Source organism: Monodon monoceros, unplaced genomic scaffold (assembly GCF_005190385.1).
Source record: "Monodon monoceros isolate NGI ecotype Baffin Bay Population unplaced genomic scaffold, NGI_Narwhal_1 Super_Scaffold_18, whole genome shotgun sequence".
NCBI lineage: Eukaryota > Metazoa > Chordata > Mammalia > Artiodactyla > Monodontidae > Monodon > Monodon monoceros.
The window spans coordinates 23,769,694-23,796,482 of record NW_021703774.1 but is presented as its reverse complement, the minus strand read 5'-3'; the positions used below and the strand labels follow the sequence as shown (position 1 = coordinate 23,796,482).

At 37.4% G+C, this 26,789-nt stretch overlaps 1 protein-coding gene across 9 annotated transcripts in view; it reads left to right on the top strand.

Annotated features, from left to right (window-relative positions):
• CDC42BPA (CDC42 binding protein kinase alpha) overlaps nt 1–26,789 on the top strand; it is a 326,424-nt gene that overhangs the window by 131,288 nt on the left and 168,347 nt on the right. The gene's annotated exons all lie outside the window — the stretch shown is intronic.

The window sequence follows — 26,789 nt, the reverse complement described above, 5'->3', positions numbered from 1 at the left end:
CCTTCTTGTCTTTCCCTTTGCCTGTCAGTGGACATGTTCTGATGCATCGATGTGCTTCTTAAAATGTGATTCCCATTTTCTGGATAGAATATTTTCAGCAAATGCTTTACTGAGGAAATATTTATTGAGTCCTCTTTTATAAACAGCATTGTGCTAAACTATGTGAAATTTTAAGTAAGTGTAGCATACAGTCCTGACACTGAAGATGCTTCCAGTCTGTTGGGGGACACAAAACACAAGATATAAACAAAAATTTTGTTTAGCGTAGTGAAGATTTTTTTAAAGATAAAAGCAAGCTTATTTTAAAGTGTATATGGAAAGGCAACAACTAAAGTAGCTAAAATGATTTTGAAAAAGGAGAATAAATTAGGAAGAGTCACTCCACCTGATATTAGGACTTCCTATATCGCTATCTTAAGCTTGAGCAAGACGCTGGTAATGGTGGAGGAATAAGCGCATAGACCACTAGACAAAACAGAGGACCCAGACAGGGGCTAACACAAATAGCTCCCAACTGATTCTGACAGAGTTGCAAAAGCAGTTCAGTGAAGGAAACATAGTCTTCAACAAACGGGCTAGAGTAATAGGCAAAAAAAACCAAACTTCTCTAAACCTCACACAAATACAAAAAAAAATTCAAAATGGATCATTGGTTTAAATGTACAGTGTAAAAGTATAAAAGTTTTAGAAGAAAACAATGGAGAACATCTTCTGGACTTCGGGTTTGGTAAGGAGTTTTTAGATACGACACCAAAAACATGGTCCCTAAAAAAAAAACTAGTGAAGAGGACTTCATCAAAATTAAAAACGTGTTCTACATAAGATTCTGGTAAGAAGATAAAAAGGCAAGCAATAGAAGGGGAGAAGATATTTGCAAACCACACATCTGACGAAGGCCTTATATGTAGAATTTTTGTAAAAAAAACCTCTCAAAACAAAATTTAAAAATCTTGAACAGTCCAATTATAAAATGGGCAAAAGACATGAACAGACATTTCACCCAAGGGGAGATAGAGATGTCAACTAAGCACATGAAAAGATGTTCAACGTCATTAGCCATTAGAAAAATGCAGATTAAAACTACAACGAGATATCAATGAGAAGGTATTAGAATAACTAAAATAAAAAGTAGTGGTAATACTGAATGCTGATATGCAGAGAAAGTAGATCTCTCACACGTTGCTGATAAGAATGTGTACAGCTACTCTGGAAAACAGTTTGAAAGTTAAAAAAAAAATTAAACATGTACTTACTGTGTGACCCAGCAATTACATTTTAAGGTATTTATCCCAGAAAAATTAAAACTTATATTCACAGAAAAACCTGTACATGAATGTTCATAGCAGCTTTATTTGTAATAGCAAAAAGCTGGAAGCAGCCTAGATGCCCTTCAGTGGGTGATGGTTGAACAAATTCTGGTATATACATGTAACAGATTATTACTCAACAATAAAAAGGAATGAATTACTGATACATGCAGCAACCTGGATGGACCTTAAGGGCATTATGCTTAGTGAAAATAACTAAAACTCAAAATGTTACATATTGTATGATTCCATTTATGTAACATTCTTGAAATACCAAAACTACAGAGATAGAGGACAGATTAATGGTTTCCAGGGGAGGGGGGCAGGGAAGAGTGTGGGGAGTGAGAGGGAATATAAAAAGACAGCATGAGGGAATTTCCTAGTGCTCCAGTGGTTAAGACACCACGCTTCCACTGCAGGGGGCATGGGTTCGATCCCTGGTCAAGGAACTAAGATCCCACATGCTGCGCTGCGTGGCCAAAAAGGCAGCAAGAGGGAGTTCTTTTTTGTGGTGAGGGAACAGTTGTGTATCTTGATTGTGGTAGTAGTTACACAAATCTGTGAGTGGGATAAAATTGCATGGAACTACATACACATACACGAAGGTTGAAACAAAGGATGGAAACTGACTAAGGTCTATAATCTAACATTAATGTACAGGTGTCAGTTTCCTCATTTTACTATTGTGCTACAGCTATAATATGTTATAGGGAGTAAGGGGGGAAGCTGGGTAGAAGGGTAATGGGACTCATTGTACTGTTTTTGCAATTTGCTTTGAGTGTGCAGTGACTTCAAAATAATAAGATTTTAAGGAAAAAAGTAATTTGATTACTTGTTCTTCTGAAGTCTGGAAACCAAACCCAAGAAGTTCTTTATGTTACATATGCAATTCTTATAAACTTTGGTGAATTCCTCAAGATTGACAGATTTGCTTAGGCTCCTGGCCTGCCAGGAAGTGATTTTTCTTACCACCTGTAAGGCTGATCTCTGTAATTCAAGTATGTGGGTGCCATTAACACATAGATGATATGCAAATCATGGGATAAGCTGAGTTCACTCTGTGAAACAGAGTCAGTATTGAAGAGGATCCAGGACTGAGCCCTGAAGAGCTCCAGTTTTTGGAGACTGGGTGGAGTAGGAGTAGTCAAGGAAGCAAACTAAGAAGGAACAGCTAGAGGTTAGGAACAGCCAGAGCTTAGGAGGAAAATAATGAGAGTGTAGATAAGGTGTCTTATGGGAAATAAAAGTAAATCATCATTGGGCTTCCCTGGTGGCGCAGTGGTGGAGAGTCCGCCTGCCGATGCAGGGGACACGGGTTCGTGCCCTGGTCCGGGAAGATCCAACATGCCGCGGAGCGGCTGGGCCCGTGAGCCATGGCCGCTGAGCCTGCGCGTCCGGAGCCTGTGCTCCGCAACGGGAGAGGCCACAACAGTGAGAGGCCCACGTACCGCAAAAAAAAAAAAAAATGTAAATCATCTTTCCCTTTATATTTAATTACATTAGTGTCCTAGGTGACACATTTCAAGCAAACATTTAATAATCTCTTTTTCCTGTGGATACTTCTGTCCCGGGTGTTGGGGGCAGCTGTAAGATATCCCTTGCTTTTATGTTAAGTAATATAATATGCTCTTTACTTTCAATTTATTGTCTTTTGAAAGAAGATGTTTAACAAAATACTTATGCTTCATAGTTGTGCCCAAGTTGGACAAATTTTTAATTTTGTAAATTCATTCATCGTGAAAGTTTTGTTCAATCAGTACTGTTTTCCCAGTGTTCTAGCTACTTTCTTGGGTGAGAGAGACAACAGAAATGAAAGAAATACCCCCTCATTTTGAGAAGTTACATGGATAAATTTAACAGTAATAATAGAGAGCAATTAAATGATGACAAAACCATGTTAAAAAAAGTAGTAAAGTTGTATACTAAACATTGTGGAGATGTAAAATAAAAGAATAAATAAGTTAGGCGAACAGGTGAATCAGGAAGACCTCTTGGGAAAAAGCCACGTATATGATAGGAAGAAGACATTTCAAGAGATTGAATTAGCTTAGCTAAGGAAGGAGAACCCAAGTAAACACGATACACAGAGAATGACCATTAAGGTTCAGAAGTAATATATTATCGTTATTTTAATGTTAAAGATAGCACTTGAATACTTAGAAAAATACAACACAGGTTACTCTTGAACATTGTGGGAGTTAGGATTTCGACACTCATACAGTTGAAAATCCACCTATAACTTTATAGTCTGCCCTCTGTATCCTTAGTTCCACCCTTATCCTTAGTTCTGCCATATTTGAGGTTCCTCCATCTGTAATATTTACTATTTTAAAAAGGTCATGTGTAAGTAGACCCACCCAGTTCAAACCAAACGTTGTTCAAGGGTCAACTGTATCAAAAAATATCAGCATTATAAAAGCATGTCCATTTTTTCCCTTTGCTTTTAACAAAATGGTTCCCCCCCCCGCGTTTATTGAAATGCTATTTTAGCAGTCATAAAATATCTTCTTTTCAGTCATCTCTCAACTCAGATATTAGACTTTGCCATAGGTGCACTTTAATTTTCACCTTAAAGTTTGAAATGCCAGCATTTCCATTTGTTATTTGCTGAATAAGCAGTTTGCATTTTCAGCGTATGTCCTCTCTTTTCAATCATTTATTTGCTTATATGCAAAATTTTGTGAATAGAGGTTATTTCTAACAACTACACAGCATCATTGGGTGTATCTGACTCAGGTTGATTAAAGTGTGTGCCAAATACTGGGTTATGGTAAAGTAAGCCCTAATTATAGGTTGAAAAAAAACCCAACTTATTTCTGAATAAATATGCTAACTAAACTAAGCAGTAGACTTTGTGTTCGAGTTGTCAGCTACAACTTCAAAAATGCTAATAATGAAAGACACACAATCGCACTAGAACAGTCTAATTCATTGATCTCATTACACATACTGTGTTTGATTATCTTGCGGTTTAGTTTCAGATGACAGAAATGGAAAGATGAGGACTCCTGTGGTATTCTTCAGTACCATATAGATACTCTACATAGATAACCAAAATGTCACCTTCTGATACCCTGTGTCCTTCAGGGACTAAGCTCTTACCTTGATTTCTGTTTCTAGAATAGTTTTCTATAACACCATTTTAAGAGTACTGCACATTTTGCCTTGAAGTACCTTGCTTGAAACTACTTTGATTGAGAAGGGAAGGTCTTTGATGGTTGGCAGATTGTTCTGTTACAAACTTCAATGATATTATAAAGTATACAACACTTTAAAGTTGTATACTTTTAGAGAGAATTAGATATGTGTACATAATCTGCAGAGATAATTTCCTTTATTATGGAGCACTTAGCATTTTGCAAAAGGAAAAAATATTTTAAAGTTCTTAGTGAAAATAGATATCCATATAGTCAGATCATGGTAGACTAAACTTTTAAAGCAGTTTAAAAAAATGGAGAATTCCCTCTCCATTTTAAACCCTTCAAAGGCAATTTAAAAAAATGATATAAAAATCACAAGCTTTTGTTGGCTCTACTCATAATTGCACTAGATATTACCTTTGATAATTAACATTTGAAATCATTGTTGTATTGCTGCTTCATATGATTTTTTTTCCAAACTTTTTTCACCCTTAGGAAAGAATGATCTCTGTTTTTTTGTATAACTTGCCAGTGGTATTCAGGGGATCTGCGTAAAAATTGCTGTGAGATTAAATTATAAATAATCATCTTTAACAGCTTTATTGAGATATAAATTACATATCATACTAGTCAGTCATTTAAAGTATACAGTGGTTTTTACTATATTCGCAGATAAGTGCAACTATCACCTCAGTCCATTTTTATATTTAAAAACTTCTTTAATTGAAGTGTAGTTGATTTACAATATTATATTAGTTTTACGTGTATAAAATGGTGATTCAAAGTTTTTATAGATTATACTCTATTTGTTGTTATTATAAAATATTGGCTGTAGTCCCTGTGCTGTACAATATATCCTTGTAGTTTATTTTATACATAGTAGTTTGTATCTCTTAATCCCCTACCCCTATCTTACCCCCCACCTCTACTGGTAACTACTAGTCCGCTCTCTATATCTGTGAGCCTGTTTCTTTTTTGTTATATTCATTCATTTATCTTATTTTTTAGATTCCACATATAAGTGATAACATACGTATTTGTCTTTCTCTGTCTGACTTATTTCACTAAGCATGATACCCTCCAGGTCCATCCATGTTGTTGCAAATGGCAAAATTTCACTCTTTATAATGGCTGAATAGTATTCCATTTTGTGTGTGTGTGTGTGTGTGTGTGTATACCACATCTTTATCCATTCATCTATTGATAGACAATTAGGTTGTGTCCGTATCTTGGCTATTGTAAATAATGCTGCTATGAACATTGGGGTGCCTGTATCTTTTCAAATTAGTGTTTTTGTTTTCTTCAGATACATACCCAGGCATGGACTTGCTGGATTATAGGATAGTTCTATTTTTAGCTTTTTGAGGAACATCCACACTGTTTTCCACAGTGGCTATACCAGTTTACATTCCCGCCAACAGTGTATGAGGGTTCCCTTTTCTCCACATCCTTGCCAACACGTGTTCTTTGTGGTTTTTTGATGTTATCCATTCTGACAGGTGTGAGGTGATTATTTCATTGTGGTTTTAATTTGCATTTCTCTGCTGATTAATGATGTTGAGCATCTCTTTTGTGCCTGTTGGCCATCTGTATGTCTTCTTTGGAAAAATGTCTATTTGGGTCTTATGCCCCCTTTTAAATTGGGTTGTTTGTTTTCTTTTTTTTTTTTTTGCGGTACGCGGGCCTCTCACTGTTGTGGCCTCTCCCGTTGCGGAGCACAGGCTCTGGACGCGCAGGCTCAGCGGCCATGGCTCATGGGCCTAGCCGCTCCGCGGCATGGGGGATCTTCCCGGACCGGGGCACGAACCCGTATCCCCTGCATCGGCAGGCGGACTCTCAACCACTGCGCCACCAGGGAAGCCCGCCCTGTTTTCTTGATATTGAGTTGCATGAGCTGTTTATATATTTTGGATATTAACCCCTTATTGCTCATATCAGTTTTGGTGAAATATTTTCTCCCATTCAGTAGGTTGTCTCTTTATTCTGTCAGATTTCCTTTGCTGTGCAAATGCTTTTAAATCTAATTAGATCCCATTTGTTTATTTTTGCTTTTATTGCCTTTGCCTTTGCCTTTTGTGTTACCATACAAATTTTAAGTTGTTCTAGTTCTGTGAAAAATTCCATGGGTATGTTGATAGTGATTGCATTGAATCTGTAGATTGGCTTGCGTAGTATGGTCATTTTTATGATATTCTTCCACTCCATGAATACAGTATATCTTTCCATCTGTTTGTATTGTCTTCAGTTTCTTTCATCAGTATCTTATAGTTTTCTGAGTACAGGTCTTTTACCGCCTTAGTTAGCCTTATTCCCAGGTATTTTATTCTTCTGATGAGATTGTAAATGGGATTGTTTCCTTAATTTCTCTTTCTGACAGTTTGTTGTTAGTGTATGGAAATGCAACAGATTTTTGTAAATTAATTTTGTATCCTGCAACTTTACCAGATTCATTGATGAGCTCTAGTAGTTTTTTGGTGGTGTCTAGGATTTTCTATGTACAGTATCATGTCATCTGCAGAAAGTGACAGTTTTACTTCTTCCCTTCCAATTCAGATCCTTTTTATTTCTTTTTCTTGTCTGATTTCTGTGGCTAGGACTTCTAATGTTATATTGAGTGAAAGTGGCAAGAGTGGGCATCCTTGTCTTGTTCGTGACCTTACGGGAAATGCTTTCAGCTTTTCACCACTGAGTATGATGTTAGCTGTGGGCCTATCATATATGGCCTTTATTATGTTGAGGCATATTCCCTCTATGCCCTCTTTGTGGAGAGTTTTTATCATACATTGGTGTTGTATTTTGTCAAAAGCTTTTTCTGCATCTATTGAGCTGATCATATGATTTTTGTTCTTCAGTTTGTTAGTGTGGTATATCACTTTGATTTGCAGACCATACTTGCATCCCTGGGATAAAACCCACTTGACCATGGTATATGATCCTTTTAATGTGTTGCTGGATATGATTAACTAATATTTTGTTGGGGATTTTTACGTCTATGTTCATCAGTGACATTGGCCTGTAGTTTTCCTTTTTTGTGATATTGTTGTCTGGTTTTAGTATCAGGGTGATGCTGGACCTGTAGGATGTAGCGGAAGTGTTCCTTCCTCTTAAGTGTTTTGGAGTAGTTTGAGAAGTGCAGATGTTAACTCTTCTTTAAATGTTTGGTAGAATTCACATGTGAAGACATCTGGTCCTGGGCTTTTGTTTGTTGGGAATAAAGAGTTCATTTTGTTTGTTGAGAGAAAGAGTTCATGCTTGAACTCTTCCTTGGGTAGGTTGCCTGTCTACACTTTTCTTAATTCTTCTGGCGTTTTATCTTGTTTCTTCATTTGTAACATGTTCCTCTGTCACCTCAATTTGCCTAATTTGCTGTCTTTGTTTCTATGTATCTGGGAGGTTAGTTATATTTTCCAACCTTGGAGAAGCGGCCTTCTGTAGGAGATGTCCTGTGTGACTCCCCTTTGGTCACCAGAGCTATATGCTGTAGGGGTACCCCTGTGTGGGCTGTGTGGATCCTTCTGTTGTGGTGGGCTGAATACTGTGGATGGTCTTGTAGGCATGGTTGGTCGGGCCATATCACAAGGCAGATGGTTGTAGAACTCCAGGGGGCCCCAGGGCTAGTGCTGGCTCGTTGGGTGGGGTCTGGGTCTAGGCAATTCCAGAGCTGTTGCTCACCCACTGGTAGGTGGAGCCAGGTCCTGGGGTTAATGCTGGCCCACTGGTGGTCAGAGCTGGGTCCTGGGGTCTGGCAGCAGGGCTAGAGGTCCCAGAGCTGGTGTCAGACTGCTGTGGATGGGGCTGGCTCCTGACACAGCTGGCTGTGGGGTACAGGGTGTCCCAAAGCTTGTGTCAGCCTGCTAGTGAGTAGGACTGGATCCTGGGGCTAATAAGCTAGAGGGAGGATTCCAAAATGGTGCTTGCCAGCACTAGTGTCCACGTGGTAGAATGGAGCTCCCCAGATTGGCTGCTGCCAGTATCTAAGTCCCCAGAGTGAAGTTTCAGTCACTTCCTGCCTCTCCAGGAGACTCTCCAAGGTCAGCAGGTAGGTCTGACCCAGGCTCCTTTCAGATTACCGCTTCTGCCTGGGTCCTGGAGAATGTGAGATTTTGTGTGTGCCCTTTAAGAATAGAATCTGTATTTCCCACAGCCCTCTGGTCTCCCAAAAGTAAGCCCCACTGGCCTTCAAGGCTAAACATTCTGGGGGCTCCTCTTCCCAATAAGGGACTCCTGGGCTCAGGAGCCCAATGAGGGGCTCAGACCCCTCACTCCTTGGGGAGAACCTCTGCAATTGTAATTACCCTCCCGTTTGTGTGCCAGCCACCCTGAGATACGGGCCTTTGCTATACCGTGACTCTGCCTCTCCTACCCGACTCATTGTGGTTCCTTCTTTAAATCTTTAGTTGTAGTGATCTTTTCTGGTAGGTTCCAGTTTTGCATCAATAGTTGTTCTATAAATAGTTGTAATTTTGGTGTGCCCATGAGAGGAGGTGCGCTCAGGGTCTTCCTACTCCACCATCTTGGGAACTCTGTCCACCTCAGCCCAAAACCATTTTCATCACTTCAAAAAGAAACCCCAGGGGCTTCCCTGGTGGCACAGTGGTTAAGAATCCACCTGCCAACGCAGGGGACACCGGTTTGAGCCCTGATCTGGGAAGATTCCACATGCCGTGGAGCAACTAAGCCCGTGCACCACAACTACTGAGCCTGCGCTCTAGAGCCCGCGAGCCACAACTACTGAAGCCTGCATGCCTAGAGCCCATGCTCTGCAACAGCAGAAGCCACAGCAATGAGAAGCCTGCTCACTGCAACGAAGAGTAACCCCTACTCGCCGCAACTCGAGAAAGCCTGTGCGCAGCAGTGAAGACCCAACACAGTCAAAAAATAAATAAATAAGTAAATAAGTAAAATTCTTTAAAAAAAAAGAAACCCCATACCTTTAAGTTCTCACCTCCCTATTCCCCTATTTCCCCAGCCCTAAGCAACCATTAATCTACTTTCTATCTGTATAGATTTGCCTGTTCTGGACATTTAATGTAAATGAAGTCATATAACATGTCTCGTTTGGCTGCCTTATTTCACTTAGCTTAGTATTTTTGAGGTTCAGTTGTGTTGTCTCAACCACATTGACTGTCTGTTAAAACTAAAACGCTAACATTTTCCAGAGATTTTTGATAGAACGCAGAGTATACATGACATAACATCACAGTGCACACGATACAACCCCAAATTACTCAATCTATCAGGAAATTATGATTCAGTCTCAAGAGAAAAAATAGTTGACTTATCCACCTGAAGAGTCATTAGGACTAAGAATTATCAGACAAAACCTTTAAAGAAGGACTTATTTTAAATATACTCCACAAAGTAAAGGAAAACACGTTTGAAATGAATGAATGATGGAAAATCTCTGCAATGAAATAGATAATATAAAAGAACCAATGGGAATTTCAGAGCAGAAAAATACAGTATCTCTAAAAAAAATTCACTGAGTGGTTTCAATATCAAAAGGAGGTTTATAGGAAAAAGTCAGTGAAATTGAATATAGATCAGTGGAAGTATCCTATGAAGAACAGAGATGAAAAGATTGAAAAAATAAAGGTGAATAAAAAGATCTATCATATATATAATTGGAGTCCCAGAAAGAGAGCAGGGAGGGAACAGAAGTTTAGGAACAGCCCTAAACTTCTCAACTTTGGAGAAATATATGAATTTATAGAATCAACAATTGCAGCACCAAAACAATATAAATTCAAAGAAAATCACACTTAGCACCTTATAATCAATTAATAGCAAGGATAATGAAGTAGTCTTGAAAGCATCTATAGAGCTAAAAGACATGAGTTTTCATATCTAAAGGGTCCACTATACTCAACCCAATTATGGGATATAGACCCACTCAAGGCACATCACATTCCTAAGGATGGTACAGATGAACTAATGTAAACAAATATATATATGCAAGAACTAATATAAAGAATATGTGTAATGAATGATCACTTTGTAATTTGTTACATGCTTCGTTAAGGTATAGGATAGTGTACATTATCAAATTACTTATTTATTTTTATATTTGCCTCATATTTTCCACTAGTTTTTAAGCTTCTGGAGGCAAAGACTGTGATGTTTTCATCTAATGTATTCAGTGGATATATTTTATTATGTACCTCTGGAGGTTTTCTTCCTCTAGAACCTTGTGTTTTTTTCAAGGTCTTGTTACTGGGTTACGGGTTAATAGGTTGCTGCAACATAGCATTCCCATTGTCAAGTCATATTTTAGGAACAGTTACTGTTGCATCTAGTATTTAGACTACACATAGGCTTAAAAAAGAGTTACATCAGTTATTGTGTAGCGCCCACTGGATTGTATTTCCTCATAGTGTAGTTATGTATCTAGTCATTTAATTTATTCCTTTCTTTCTCACCTCATTCCATAATGGATTTAGGTAGTTTAAAATGCATACAGTAAAACACTGGCAAAATATAGGTACAAGTAAAGAAACATGAGGTAGAACTTGCAATTAAAAGTAAAGAACCTAAACCAGGAAAAAATAACTAATGAGCAGAAGTTGTCATTATGTTTTCATATTTTTCATGCTTACCTTTACTTGTTTTACTTGGTATAGCTTATTCATATAAAAATGCTCACATTTCAGATCAGACGAGGATCCTAAGGTCTCAGGCACACTAACTTTTTGTTGGATAGAATCTGTCTCTGAAGGCAAATTAGGTCGGTTTTGTGGAACGTAATGGAGTATGTGTGCTTTGCTGTGTTTGTTTTAAACATTAAGTACTGGCTTAAATAAATTCTTAGGATGGAAAGTATTTTTTTTGAAGTATTCTCTCCTTACCCTAGTCCAAAAATAAAAGGCAAAAAATAATTCGCTTGTTATTCATGGATTTCCTCATAACTCGTACTTTTTCCCCATGGAATTTATTCAATATTCAGGATTTATAATTACAGTTTTTATTAACCTCATCTACTTAATGTTAGTACTGTTTTATATAATATGGTTAACTCTTGGGTAAAGTGTACTGATGCATTACAGGAAATGGATCAAACCTATTTTAATAGAAGTTGTTGAGGGAAATAACACAGAATTCAATTCTAAAGAGTTTTTTTTATCCCTTATCCCATAAGATTTTATGAAGGATAGCTATGTGCTCAGCCTCCACGAGGGCTTCAGGCGGATTTCGTCTCTTTAAGCTTGGATTTATGGTATGATTTGTCTGTTATTCTCTTGGTATATGTAAAATCATTACACTTTTACTATGAGATAGAAAAACTTTGAAGCCTGATGCTAAGATAAAACTCCTTTCAGTCCCCCACAGTCCTGAGTCTCATTTAAAAACTAGAATTTTTGATGCTGCTAATGGAGGAGGTATTTGTATAATATCTTGAAATTACTAAAGAATAGATAATTTTATAGTTAGAAATTGTCAAATAAGAGTTGTAGGTGAAGTCGGGATGTGCGCCATTACAGGGATCATTTTATATAAAGATAGTCATCATATTACAGTGCATTTGGCATTTCAGTAACTGCAAGGAATTTGGGCCAACTCCACAGTTGAAAGGAACAGTCTCAAAAGACTACCCTTACTTCTGGCACCAATTCCAGGTTCGGGGCGTCCCCAAAACCACTTTTAGTTTTAATAATTTGCAAGAAGGACTCAGCAGGACTCACTGAAAGCTGTTCTACTTACAGTTAGAGTTTATTACGTGGAAAGGGTACAGATTAAAATCAGCTAAGAGAAGATGTGCCCAAGGCAGATTTCAGGAGAAGTACGAAACCCAGAGCTTCTCTCCTGTTCTCCTTGTGAAATTAGGGCAGCATTACTTTCCCGGCATCCATGAGACAGTACGAATGGAGTATTGCCAACCGAGGAAACTCACCTGAGCATTTGGTTTCCAGAGTTTTGGGGGTTGCTCAGTCACATACTGCCTGCAGGACTGATCTTTAGTCTCCAGCCCTTCCCTGAGGTTGGGATGATCCCTTTAGTTTCCAGTCCCTTTCGGAGATAAAACTGATACTACATGGCCCAGATACATTATATCCATCATAAATTACATTGTTAATCTGTTTGGTGTCTGAAGGCCCCAGACAAAGATACTCCTGTTAGGCATGATATTCCAAGAACCTAGAGATCACCTCCCAGTAGCTGCAGCAAAGGCCAAACCTCTCATTGGGTAAGATTAGTTCCTCACTGTACAGGCCGCTTCCTGGCCTTCAGCCAAGGCTCTCTTAAAACAAAATGATAATTTTGGGGGGGTATTACATTTAGTGTAGCATTTATATGATGGACACAGCAATAGTGTCATAGTGAATATGTCTGTCATTTGGAGGAGCCCAGTGTTGGGTAGGGATAAATTTAAAGAAACCACTAGTTCATCTTATAAGGCCATTACATACATTCTCATATTTTTGTACTACTATTTTAATTACTTGTTTTTCCCCTTTGATCTATTGTTATTTGTACCATATGATAAACTTGTGCACAACTGTTTATTTAGCATAGAAACTAGCTGATGGTTAACGAAATCTCGTTCTTCCTCCGGCTGATCATTTTATTAAATCCTGAGGAGGCTTTAACTAAATCTCCCAATACACTTAATTATTAATATCAGTATTCTCAAAAGGCCTGTTTACATAATGTGGTTGAATCTTATCAGCAAGGCCAGTGTTAACACCATATGGCAGTATGGTGTGTCAAAAGATGCTGACATGGGCTTTTCTAGTGGCGCAGTGGTTGACAATCCGCCTGTCAATGCAGGGGCACAGGTTCGAGCCCTGGTCTGGGAAGATCCCACATGCCGCGGAGCAACTAGGCCCGTGAGCCACAACTACTGAGCCTGCGCGTCTGGAGCTTGTGCTCCACGACAAGAGAGGCCGCGACAGTGAGAGGCCCGCACACCGCGATGAAGAGTGGCCCCCGCTTGCCCCAACTTGAGAAAGCCCTCGCACAGAAACGAAGACCCAACACAGCCAAAAATAAATAAATTAAATTAAAAAAAAAAAAAGATGCTGGCATATTACCAGTGTCCCACCGACTCATCAGCCATCTAGTCCATCATCATTTCATATGACTAAATTGTCTCCCAGAGTGATGCCACTCAGGTTTGCAGAATTCCATTTGATCATGCCAGGTTCCAAAAGCAGGAAGTTGTTTCAGCAACGTACGGCTTCACCCATTCTGGTATTTGGTGTAACTGAGCTAAGAGACAATATCATATCTGTTCTGAATTTTATTTTGTTTATTTTTTTATACAGCAGGTTATTAGTTATCCATTTTATACATATTAGTGTATATATGTCAATCCCCATCTCCCAAGACAATATCATATCTTGCTCTGAGCCTCTCACAGAGCATCAATATAATAATACTGTATTTCCCTTATTGCATAACCCATTTATTCATTCTTCTATCCTTAGCTGTTACTTTTCCTTCTCTCTGTCACTTAGTTTTGCCCAAACTTTTGGTCCTTTGGAAAGAATGTTAGGTTTGACCACTGTGCTGGTCCAAATTGACAGCAGCAACACTAGTCTAGCAAGTGCCTCCATCTCAATGCATTGATGCAGTGTAGGGTTGCATAGATACAGAAATGGTGGGCTATCTCAACCACCAAGCAATCCAGCAGTATTCCCTGCCAGCCTTGGTTTTACTAGATGGAATGATGGCACGACTCACCCTATCAGGCCCTTAGGAGTACTGACATTAAGCTTTAAAGACTAGAAATTCTTCTTAGGAATTATCCTTGCTTCTGGCTCCTACAGTTGGAGCCCTGGTCTGGGACTCTGCATCTGGTAGGGAGGTGAGGCGAGAAGGGAAGAACTATATAGTCATAACGGCATCCTTCCTCACTTCCTTTTTCCTTAGGGAAGTGAAGTATTACAAATTTACTTGTTATATATTACTGGTGAAATAATTTTCGTTTAGTCATGATTTAGAGGTCCTTCTCATCACTAAGGGTGCTTTTCTTTTTCGCCTTGAAATTTACTTTGCATGTAAAATACAAGTATACCAGGCTTTAGTAGCCATGTTCCTGTGAATTTCTTTCATCTTGTTTTTATTCTTTTCATTTTGAGTATCTCTTTAGTATGTGGCAGTTAGTTTTACTTGCTGATCCAGAAAAACCTGTGACTCATTAATGATTATGTGCTTTATTTACTCGTTTCAAGGGATGTGTTAACTTTTACAATATGGTATTGTATTTATCAAAAAAGTCAAGGGAATAAGTATAAATTTTGAAACAAATAGATTCCAGTGAAGACAGAAGTGCCTACATAACAGTATATAAATACATTTTAAAGTAATTTCATATTGTTGTGGTAGTACCGTCAGTTTGAGAATGATTTGAAGAATCTTCAGAAGTATCCAAAGTATGTCTAATCATTTTCTTGCAAGTCGGTGGCTGATTTCATTATGAAACAGAACATGCTGGGTTTTGGTTCACATGGTCTCACTTCTGCTTCATGGTATCTAAAACCAATGCAGAGTTCTGATAGGTGTTGAATGAACTTTGTGGAACACCATGAAATGTTGAAGGAACCGTTGTTATCAGTGAATATGACTGAATTGTGTATATATAATATAAAAATCACAGTATCAAGTCATATATTTATTGAAAAGAAAAATCTATTAAGCTATTCATGATTATTCATTAGCATTTCTTATATAATTATATGGTATTTTAAAATAGATAAGTTTTACCCATTAACTAACTATTTTCCCCCTATTTCTCATTATTTAATTTTAGCAGTAGAAATGCCTTGGTTAATCTCAGATATATATTTGATAACCCTAGCACCAAGTACAATCCTGTGGTACATAGTATTCAATTGTTAGTTGATTAATTAATTAATAGAAACTGTAGAAGAAAATCAGGTAAGTGCTAAGCATACATAAGCCTTTATTCAGAGTGCTAGTACATGAGGAAGTTTCAAGGAATATTCTACTTGCTATGGAATGAGGATATGTGTCTTCCCCCCACCCCCCAGTTCATATGTTGAAGCTCTTAATCCCCAGTGTGCCTTTAGGAAGTAATTAGGTTGGATGATGTCATTATGATAGGGTCCTCATGACGGGATTATTAGTGCCCATATAAAAGGAGATAGCAGAGAGCACTCGCTCGCTCGCCCTCCCTCTCTCCCTCTCTCTCTCTCTCTCTCTCTCTCTCTCTCTCTCTCCCTCCCTCTCCCCCTCTCTCCCCCCTCCCCCTCCCTCCCTCTCTCCTTCTCCCTCTCCCTCTTTCTCTCTCTCTCTGTGAACACACCAAGGAAAGGCCATGTGAAAACTACAAGCCAAACCCTGCTGGACCTTGATCTTGGACTTCCCAGCCTCTAGCACTGTGAGAAAATAAATTTCTGTTGTTTAAGCCACCCAGTTTATGGTATTTGTCGTGGTAGCCCAAGCTGACTTAGACATTACCTTAGGAAAGAAAGGCAGTTTTTATAGAGCTTTAGCAAGATAGGTCTGGTGGAGGGAATATAGGGATCGACACCTTGTTTTATTGTGCTTTGCTTTATTACACATCACAGATACTGAGCTCTTTACAAATTGAAGGTTATGGCAACCTTGCATTGTAAGATAATGGTTAGCATTTTTAAGTAATAAAGCATTTTTAAATTCAGGTGTGTACATTGTTTTTTTTAGATGTAATGCTATTGCGCACTCACCAGACTTTTATGTGCACTGGGAAACCAGAAAAATTCATGTGACTTCCTTTATTGTGATATCAGCTTTATTGAAGTGGTCCGGAACCTAACCTGCAGTATTTCTGAGGTGTGCCTGTAGTGTCAAAGGTGGTTCTCAGAAGAGAAGGCAATTATTCTTGCAATTTAGGCCAGCTGGGATTTATCCAGAGGAGCGGAGGCAAAGATGGGCAAAAGGGAATGTGAGAAACGACTGGGCTGACAAGGACAAGATCATAGGCGGTCCACTGATGAAAATCAGATACTATTGACTGGTACACAGTTTTAGAAGGTTTTTCTCTTTAGTGATATATTGTTTAAGTAAATATAAATATGTGTTAAAGAGATTATGTTAATGTATAACAAGACAATGAGAGACATAAGATAATAAGCCCATAAATTTTCTCAAGGTAATATTTTGGGGCGGGCTTTAAAAAAAAGAAACTTTTTATTTTGAAATCATTTTAAATTCACAGGAAATTGCAGACAGTACAAAAAGATCTCATGTACCCTTTACCCAGTTTCCCCCATTGTTACATCTTACCCCACTCGTAATAGGGCTTTTTCTTTCAGTGACAGTGGGTAGTAGTTTAGTCTACATTTTATCATCCCTGGACTCCCTGCTCTTTTATTCTTTTTCCCATAGTCTCTTTCGCAGGTCTTCCTTTCCACATGCACTCTAGAGTTTGATCTGCTGGATTTGAATATTTATTTCTATAATTAGAAATGATTTTAATTTTGTGGTAGACTTTCTTTGAGTTACACTGTAGGTGTGGGTTGTCAGTTTTACTTGTTTCCTCTTGTGGATTGCATCTAGATGGTTTTTTGAAGGATATGTAAAAGATCAGGATTTGGGCAGCCACTGTTGGGAAAGAAGTTTGAGAAAAGTTTATTGACAGAATGTTATGAATAACTTTTTTAAATTGTAAGATGAACTTCAAATTAATGTTCCTATTAAAAATTCAAATGTATGACTAACAGAAAGGCAGTTTGTGACATAATTTTACCAGTGTGGATTTTCTCTTCATTACTGATATAATATGTATTTGACAAAATTAAGATACACTTTTTTTTTTTTGCGGTACGCGGGCCTCTAACTGTCGCGGCCTTTCCCGTTGCGGAGCACAGGCTCCAGACGCACAGGGTCAGCGGCCATGGCTCATGGGCCCAGACGCTCCGCGGCCTAAGGGATCTTTCCGGACCAGGGCACGAACCCGTGTCCCCTGCATCGGCAGGTGGACTCTTCAACACTGCGCCACCAGGGAAGCCCTAATATACACTTCCAATAAACATTTTAGTTGTAATATTATAATACCATATGCTGATTTTCTTCTGTATGGGTATATAAAGAGGAGGAGTAGGAAGACCAGAAAATAAAAGCATTCCATTGTGAGAGCCTACTCCCCCAACCTGTATAAATGATGAAAAGGAACCAAATCGGAGACATTGACATGAGCTTGATGGAAGGAGAGATACGTGTCCTAAATTAGTATTCTCAGTAACCAATCCCTATGCAGTATTCTGATTTGTGGTGTCTGGACTGGGGCTGAGGTACATATAGTTAAATAACCTCTATAGTTGATTTTGTTGTCCAGCCAGAGTTGAAAACTACTGCTTTGAAGGTTAACTAATGTTATTATATCCACATTTTACTATTATAGGAATAATAATTATAATAATCATGCTCTGGTACTGATATTCTACTGAAGTATTAAAGTAAAAATGACCTATAGAATATTGCCCTTTCAGTGTGGTCATTGTTTTGGGATGCTTTTTTATTCTTAATGTTACAAATAAAAATATGTATCATTATAAATATTAATTTTGACTTGGAGTTTTAAATAATGTTGTTCCTTTTAAGTCAAATGTTTTAAGTCAGATGTTCCTTTTAAGTAGAATAATGCTTTTCCTTGGGGACCAGGAAAACCGCAGATTACAGAAACTTTAATTCATGATAAGTGGTACAATTCATATTCAAATTAGGAAGAAACTTGAATAATACTTTTTTACAGTGATAATGTAGAGATTTTTATCTCTTCTAAACATTTCTATCTCTTTCTTAGTTTTCATGGATTGTCAAGGTTGGAACTAATGTTTTGCCCGAATTTCCCTTTCACTTCCTTTATTGACAATACTTGGTATCTGGTTGGCTGGCTGCCACCTTATTTGCAATATGTCACTGACTCAGAGTGGTTCAGAATACCAGATGTTATTTTGCTTCTTATGTCAGAAAATGGAATTTGCCAGCCCATTGTTCCATTTATCCATTGCCATGCAACACACTGTATTTTCCATAAACAGGGACTGAGACAGAATGTATGTATAATGCAAGATGTACTAAGGATTAACACCTTTGGGAGGGGAGCTGGAGGAAGCAGAGTTAGGCAGAGGGAGAAGTCAGTTTGCACTGCAGGCCAAAGCCTCAGCCAGCCCCACTTAGGAGTTCTGGAAAGTCTTTAGCCCATCAGAATTGTTACTCATTTAATTAAATTGGCTGAGTCTTTATAGTTCCCTGTAAATTATTCAGTGGATATAGGTTGCCCAAGAAGGACAAGCCTTTTGGGGAAGAGGCTCTCTGTAACTTTAAAGCAGCTGAGAACTGAGTCTTAGGGAAGGACAGCATTAGGGGAATGGGAAGTATGACTTTGGAAAAAGAGGAATCAGGAAAGAAGACTGAGAAGAATTGGTCTTAGTTGAGAAAATAGAGGAGAAAATGGTAGAGTTGGGAGAATAATCAGCATTGTCAGATGTCACAGAGAAATCATTATAGGATTCAAACTGAAAAGATTCTGCTGGATTTGGCAATTAAAAGGTTGTCATCTTAAAGAGAATATTTTCTGCATATGAATGGGAATGGGAAAGCCAAAAAATTTTTAAGAACTTCTTTTAAGCACTCAAATTTCTTTTAAAATTTGATGATACATTTCAGTGGTAATGTAAGAATAAAGACTTGCATTTTCTTGGGCAGATATAATAATGATAGATAACTTTATAACTATGACTTTACTTGAAAGGGTTTTGTTACTTACAGATTGTTAAACCTTTTCTTCTGTACGTAGCCTTCAAGATGCCAAAATCATGGTTCAATTATCAAATTATTTGTAGAGAGAATAGATAGGTGTTCACCTGCTTTTCTTTGATCCTGGCTCTTCTAGATGAGAGAAAAGAACCTCTTGGGTTTGAGGGTCCTGTCAGTTATGTAAGTGTAACCATCTTTCTATCATTTTACACTTGGGATCTCTTTCTATTCCTCTACTCCAGTGAGAACATTTTTATGAAGTAGTTAAGAGCATTTGTGACTCATAGGATGGATATTGGTCAGCAGATGTATCCACACCTCCCCTGACATTTGTGGGGATTTGAATCTGCAGCTTCTGTTTCGCTTCGCTTACACTTCAAAAACCTAAAGTGCAAAAAGAACCAGGCCTATTTCTGTATATGTTAGGCCCAATTCAGATCATATTTTGTATACTTTCTCCCAGACATTTTTAGATTAGATTTAGATGAAAATGGTAGACAATCTTCAAGGAGAAAGGAAACCACAGAAGATCAATCTGTAGTCTTTGGTTGAAAAAGGAGGAAGGGACATGTTTTCCTTTGTTTGAGGTGGTTAAGTGTGTGGGCTTACATACGTTTTAGGCCTTCCTTGTGCCGGGTAATGTAGGTCATACTTAATATCAGCTAGATAGAAAAGTCATTGTTTCTTTCTTATGAATTCTTTAAGTTCTACCTCATATCTGCATTATACTTTGTCTCCCCCCCACCAAAAAAAAAAATAAAACATATTTTCAAACCTAACAGGTGATTAGGGAATAGTTCATAGTTCAAATACTCCTGAGGTTTTATTAATTCAGGAGATTAGGAGAGTTTCCATCAAATCAAATAGAGACCATTTGAGGAACAGAGAGACTTCTTTTTCAACCATGGAATACACTAGGTATGTGGAATGAATCATTAGGCGACGTATTACATGAAGTGTGTAATTGTATTCCCTGTTGGAAAGCAGAGACCAGTTTGTACCATCTTTATAACATGATCTTATTTATCTGTGGATCTTGATACCCATTAATTGTTTTCACTGAAAAATATTGCTGACTGCAGATAATCATAGTGGCTTAGTCAAAACATTTTCATATTCTTGAATTAAATGACTCAGACATTATATGCATGTATTTTGGGGGTTTTTTAAGATTTTTTTTGAGGTGGACCATTATTTTTTAAAGTCTTTATTGAATTTGTTACAATATTGCTTCTGTTTTATGTTTTGGTTTTTTTGGCTGCGAGGCACATGGGATCTTAGCTACCCGACCAGGGATCGAACCCGCACCCCATGCATTGGAAGGTGAAGTCTTAACCACTGGACCACCAGGGAAGTCCCCTGTATTTTGGTTTTCAGTTAATTAAATCAAATAATACTGCATATAGTTAAAATAAAACTCAAGTAGTATCAAAAAGGTTATATTGAAAATAGTCCCTCTGTCATACCTCTTATGCCCGCTCCCCTGGTGGCAGCCACATTCAACTTCTTTATGCTGTTTTTCTTGTTGTTGCTTTTTAACCCATATCTCTAATGTCCTGATATCTAAGCCTATTATTTCTTGATTTATAAATTTTAGACATATAATATATGCATTTTAGAATTATTTTTTGTTTTTTTTTAATCAAGAAGAGTTGTTGAATTTAGTAAATACTTTTTTTAGATAAAATAAGAATAGGTAGATGCTTCCTTAACATGCTGTATGTGCCTGTATCTCATACCTCAAAAGTCAGCCTCATGCTAAATAGGTAACTTACTAAAGTCAAAACAAGACAAAGATGTTCATTGTCAACAATATTATTTTACATTGTAGTAGAAATACTAGCCAGTAAGGCAAAAGAAAAAAATTAAAAGTGTAAGAATAGTAACATTTATAGATGATATTCATAGATGATATTATTTTATACCTGGAAAATCAAAGAGAATTAACTTAAAAACTACTTACAAATGGCAAGAAAGTTCAAGAAGGCTATCAAGAGCTTTTGTTGTCTAATTAATTGAGTAAATATTTATTGCATACTACTATGTGTCAGGCTCTTTTCCATGTGCTGGGAATCTAGTAGAGAACAAAATTCCTAGCTTTGTGGAATTTATAGTGTAGCAAGGAACAATAATTATGAAGAGATATAGTAGAAGAAAAGACTCTAGGTATGGTATCTAAAAATACGGACTACTTAGGGATATATTTATTAAGAAATATATAGCATATTAACATAAATATACAGTGAGGAAGACAATCCCTACCAGATATTAAAATATCTGTATTTAATAATTAAGAGTATATTACCACTGTGTGTAAAGACAGACTAATGGAACCGAATTGAAAGTCTTATAGTAGATCCAAATACTTAGTGTTAACATCTGGTGAAGGTTGCGTCTTAAATAAGAGGTTCAACGAATGGTGTGTGGGAAAAATAAAATTGGATCATACCTTCCAAGGTGTACCAGGAAGAATTCGAAATGGATTAAACATTGAATCATATGCAGTAATGATCATAGCAAAGAGTATGGTTTCTGGAGCCAGACTGCCTGAGTTTAAATCCTGATTCCAATCACTGTGTGACCTTGAGCATTAACTGTGTGGCTTAGCTTCCTCATCTCTAAAGGGGGAAAATAATTGTACCTACCTTGCGGTGTTGTTGTGAACATTAAATAAGTAAAGCACATAAAGTATTTAGAACACTGCATGGAAATTAGAAAGTACTAAATAAGCATTAGGTGTTATTTTTTATCAAGATACAAGAAAAGATACAGGGCTTCCCCGGTGGCGCAGTGGTTGAGAGTCTGCCTGCCGATGCAGGGGACGTGGGTTCGTGCCCCAGTCCGAGAAGATCCCACATGCCGCGGAGCAGCTGGGCCCGTGATCCATGGCCGCTGAGCCTGCGCGTCTGGAGCCTGTGCTCCGCAACGGGAGAGGCCACAACAGTGAGAGGTCCGCGTACCACAAAAAAAAAAAAAAAAAAAAAAGATACAAAGAAATAATATTAGGAATATAGCTATATATTGTAGATTAAACAAATAATAATAGAATACAGTGAACAACTGTATTCCAATAAATTTGAAAATGTGTATGAAATGTATATGAGAAAATATAAATAGCTATAACTTGCTCAAGAAGAAATAGAAATTATCTCAATAAACTAAGAACGTTTAAAAAAACTGAATCTGTAATGGAAAGTTCTCCCTCCACAAGACTGCAGTCTCATATTTTTTAAAGGTACTTCTTGTCTTCACCCCTTTTATTTTTATAAATTGAAATACATATGATAAAGTCCACAAGTGTTAAATGTGCAGTGATGATTTTTGACAATGTATATACCTGTGTAACCACAATCCCAAATCAAGATGTAGAATGTTTCCATCACTCTAAAAGTTTCCTTGTGCTCTTTTCCAGTTGGCGTCTTCTATCTCTCCATCACCAGTTGTTTTGGTTTCTATCACCATAGCTTAGTTTTACCTGTTCTAGAACTTCTTATAAATGGAATCATACGTCATATATTTTTTTTGTCTGATGTCTTTTGATCAACATAAAGTTTTTGAGATTCATCCAATTTGATGTATCAACAGATCTTTCCTTATTGCTAGAGTAGTCTTCCACTGTGTAAATATGTCACAGTTTATCCACCCACCTGCTGATGGTCATTTGAGTTTTTTCCAGTTTTGAGCTGTTACGAATATAGCTCCTATGAACAGCCTCCACGTGGCTTTATAGATGAGTTCTCTTTTATTTTCAAGAAAGGAATAATTGGGGACTTCCCTGGTGGTCCAGTGGTTAAGAATCAGTGCTTTCACTGCAGAGGGCACGGGTTTGATCCCTGGCCAGGGAACTAAGATCCCGAATGCCGCGTGGTGCGGCCAAAAAAAAGAAAGGAATAATTGAATTCTGTATAAATTTCTTTTGAAATTTTGATAAGCCATTTATCTCACTTTATGAAGATAGTAAAACCTTAACAACAAAATTTGAAAAGGGTAGTACAAGAAGAGAATGTTACATAGCACAATATCACTTATGAATATAAAAATAAAAGTTTTAAAAATAACTTTTAATTATTTATTTTAGGCTGCGTCTGGTCTTAGTTGCGGCACATGGGACCTTCACTGCAGCATGCGGGATCTTTCGTTGTGGCGCGTGGGCTTCTCTCTAGTTGTGGCATGCGGGTTTTTCTCTCTCTAGTTGTGGTGCGCGTGCTTCAGAGCGTGTGGGCTTTGTAGTTTGCAACATGCGGGCTCTTTAGTTGAGGTGCGTAGGTTCAGTAGTTGTGGCGCGTGGGCTAAGTTGCCCCGTGGCATGTGGGATCTTAGTTCCCCAACCAGGGATCGAACCCTCATCCCCTGCACTGGAAGGCGGATTCTTTACCACTGGACCACCAGGGGAGTCCCTAAAAATAAAAGTTTTAAAAAATCAAATTCAGAGGCTTCCCTGGTGGCGCAGTGGTTGAAAGTCCGCCTGCCGATGCAGGGGACACGGGTTCGTGCCCCGGTCCGGGAGGATCCCACATGCCGCGGAGCGGCTGGGCCCGTGGGCCATGGCCGCTGGGCCTGCGCGTCCAGAGACTCTGCTCCGCAGCAGGAGAGGCCACAGCAGTGAGAGGCCTGCGTACCGAAAAAAAAAAAAAAAATCAAATTCAGCAGTGTATATATTATGAGTGCTAAGACAATTTTTCAATTTCAATTATTTTTCAATTTAATATCTCTGTAACTTTTAAATAAATGGCTTCTAAAATTATAGTAGTCAATTTATTCTCTCTTTTAGTGGCACATGCCATAATGGTGCATCTTTATAGTCAGTGGAGTTTTAGATTCAGTGATAGATGGCACATTAAAAAAAAAAGTATGGCCATGTAGGTTTTATTCCAGGATGCAAGGGAGTTTCAACATTAGAAAATCTATTAGAGTAACACACACTGTATTAATAGGTTAAAAGAGGAAAATAAACTCAATACCAAAAATGACAACAAAATTGAATATCCACTCCTGATACTTTTAGCAATTTGGGAGGAGAAGGTAATTCTCCTAATATTGAGTTTCTACTGGAAATCTAAACCAAAGATCACACTTAATGGTGAAATATGAGAAACATTCCCATGAAAATTGGAAGCAAAATGAGAATGCTTCTATGAAGAAAATCCTATTCACAATAGCAACAAAACTGTAAGGTATCCAAGACTATCAATAGCAAAAGATGTGTAAGCTCTCTGTGGAAAAATATTCAATATTATTGAAGGACATAAAAGAAGACTCATAACTAATATATAAGGTATTTATATACATTAATTATGTGTCTATAATGTTAATTAACTTGATACATGGATGGGAAGAGTCACATTGCAAAGATATCATTTCTCTTCAGATTAATCTGTGAAGTCATTGTGATTCCCATCAAAATCTCAGTATGTTTTATGGAACATATTAAGCTAATTCTAGCATTTATCTGGAAGAGCCATGGCAATTTAAAAACATGGGCTACTGGTATAGAGAGGTCATTATAGAGCTTTCATAATTAAGACAGTAGCCTAGGTATAGATGGGTGAGCATACCTCTGTTTGCCTGTGACAGTTCCAGTTCATGCCTATTGTCCTGGTCATTGTTAATAGACTCCCTTTCGTTCTAAAGACTTTTGATTAAAATTGCATGGAAGTCCTGAAACAGATGCACTTGATTTCTGACTGAGGCGCTATTAGAAATCAGTAGCGAAAGGATGTCATTCAATAAATGGTATTGGGACAGAAAGAAATATAGTGTGGCCTTTATCTTACACTACACAGAAAAATTAATTCCAGGGAGATTAAAGACTTGAAATGAAAAGTAAAACTTTAAAACTTTTAAAAGAAAATATAGGACACTTTCCTTATGAGCCCTGGAAGGAGAGGATAAGGGAGATTTCTTAGGACAAAAAATGCAAATTCTGAGAGTAGAATGATGGTTGACAGGAGCTGGGGGTATGGGAAATAGGGAGAAGTTGGTCAAAGGGTACAAACTTTATGTTATAAGATGAATAAGGTCTGAGGAGCTAATGTATAGAATGGTGATTATAGTTGATAATATTGTATTACTAAGAGAGTAGAATGGAAGTGTTTGCTCCAAAAAAAAAAAAAAAAGTAAATATGTGAGATGAGATAATGGATATGTTAACTCAGTGGTGGGGATCCTTTCACAATGTGATGTATATCAGATTAATCATCATGTTGTACTTTAAATATATTACAATTTTATTTGTCATTTATACCTCAGTAAAGCTGAAGAAAGTGAAAAAATACAAATTATAAATTATAAGACTACATTAGCATTAAACAATGTTTTTATGAGTAAGAAAGACACTATAAACAATGTGGAAAAACAAGCCCACATGCAGAGAGAAGAGATTTGTAACACATGTACTTAAATCTTAGGAAACGAAATTCCTGAAGTTTAACCAAAAACAAACAACACACACACAGTATAAAAAAATGGCACGGGATTTTAACTGGCATTTTACCGAAGAGGAATCGAAGATGACCCTTGATAATGTAAAAAAGAGTCTTAACCTTAGTAGTAATCCTGCTAGTAAAGTTGAAGATGTACATGTCTTTTCTCATAGCAATTCCACTCCTAGATAACCTAGGGAAATGTTCCCATATGAGTACAAGGAGGTACTTGTAAAAATATTCATTTTGGAATTTTGTGTACTAGCAAAATAAAAATCTAAAACAATCTAAAATTGTTGGAAACAATCCAAATTCCTCATCAGGAGCATTGACAGATAAATTGGATCCGTGAAAATATTCCATGCAGCATTTAAATTAATGAACTAGAACAATATGTATCAACGTGGATAAATTTTAGAGACGTAACATTAGAATAAAACCAAGTTGCAAAAGGCTACACACAGTATGGTATCAATTATAAAGTTTAAAGACATTCAGAAAAATATATAGTCTTATGGTTACATGTATATGTACTCATAATATAAAATATGCATGATATAGTAAACTCCAAATTCAGGATTGTGGTTGCTAACCTCTGGGGAGTGGAGGAAGGGGGTGATATCAGGAAGGGTAATGAGATACTTGGGGAGTGGCAGTACTATCTATAATGTCTTGTTAAATATTTTACATTTTATTAATTGTTATAAGTGTATAAATACAATTTATTTCTCTTATTAAGTTTTAATATTTCCTGGTTTTTACATAGCCAAAAGTATTACTGATGTTTATAAATCCTGTCTTTGTAACTCCTTTAGTCTCCTTTAAAATCTGAGAATTCTACCAGTAGCAGTTATGTATAATGACTATGCAGTTTAATATTTTTAAAAATAAAGAATAAAATACAGTTTTCCCCTTATCTAAAAATGGTCTAGGTAATTTCTAAGGCTCCTTCCAGCACTGAAGTGTACTTCTTTGATGTTTCTGAACAAGAGAAAAATCTTTTCTTAATATAGCATTTCTGAGTGTTGAGGTTATAAATTCAAATATGGAGGACTATGAAGACAGTTCCTATGCAGGCTGCTGTTTTCAGTCTGTCTATCTGCCTGTCTGTATTAAGCAATCATCTATCATCTGTAACAGGGGTCAGCAAACTTTTTCTATAAAGGGCCAGATAGGAAATATTTTAGGCTTTGAAGGCTATAGTCTGTCAGAACTAT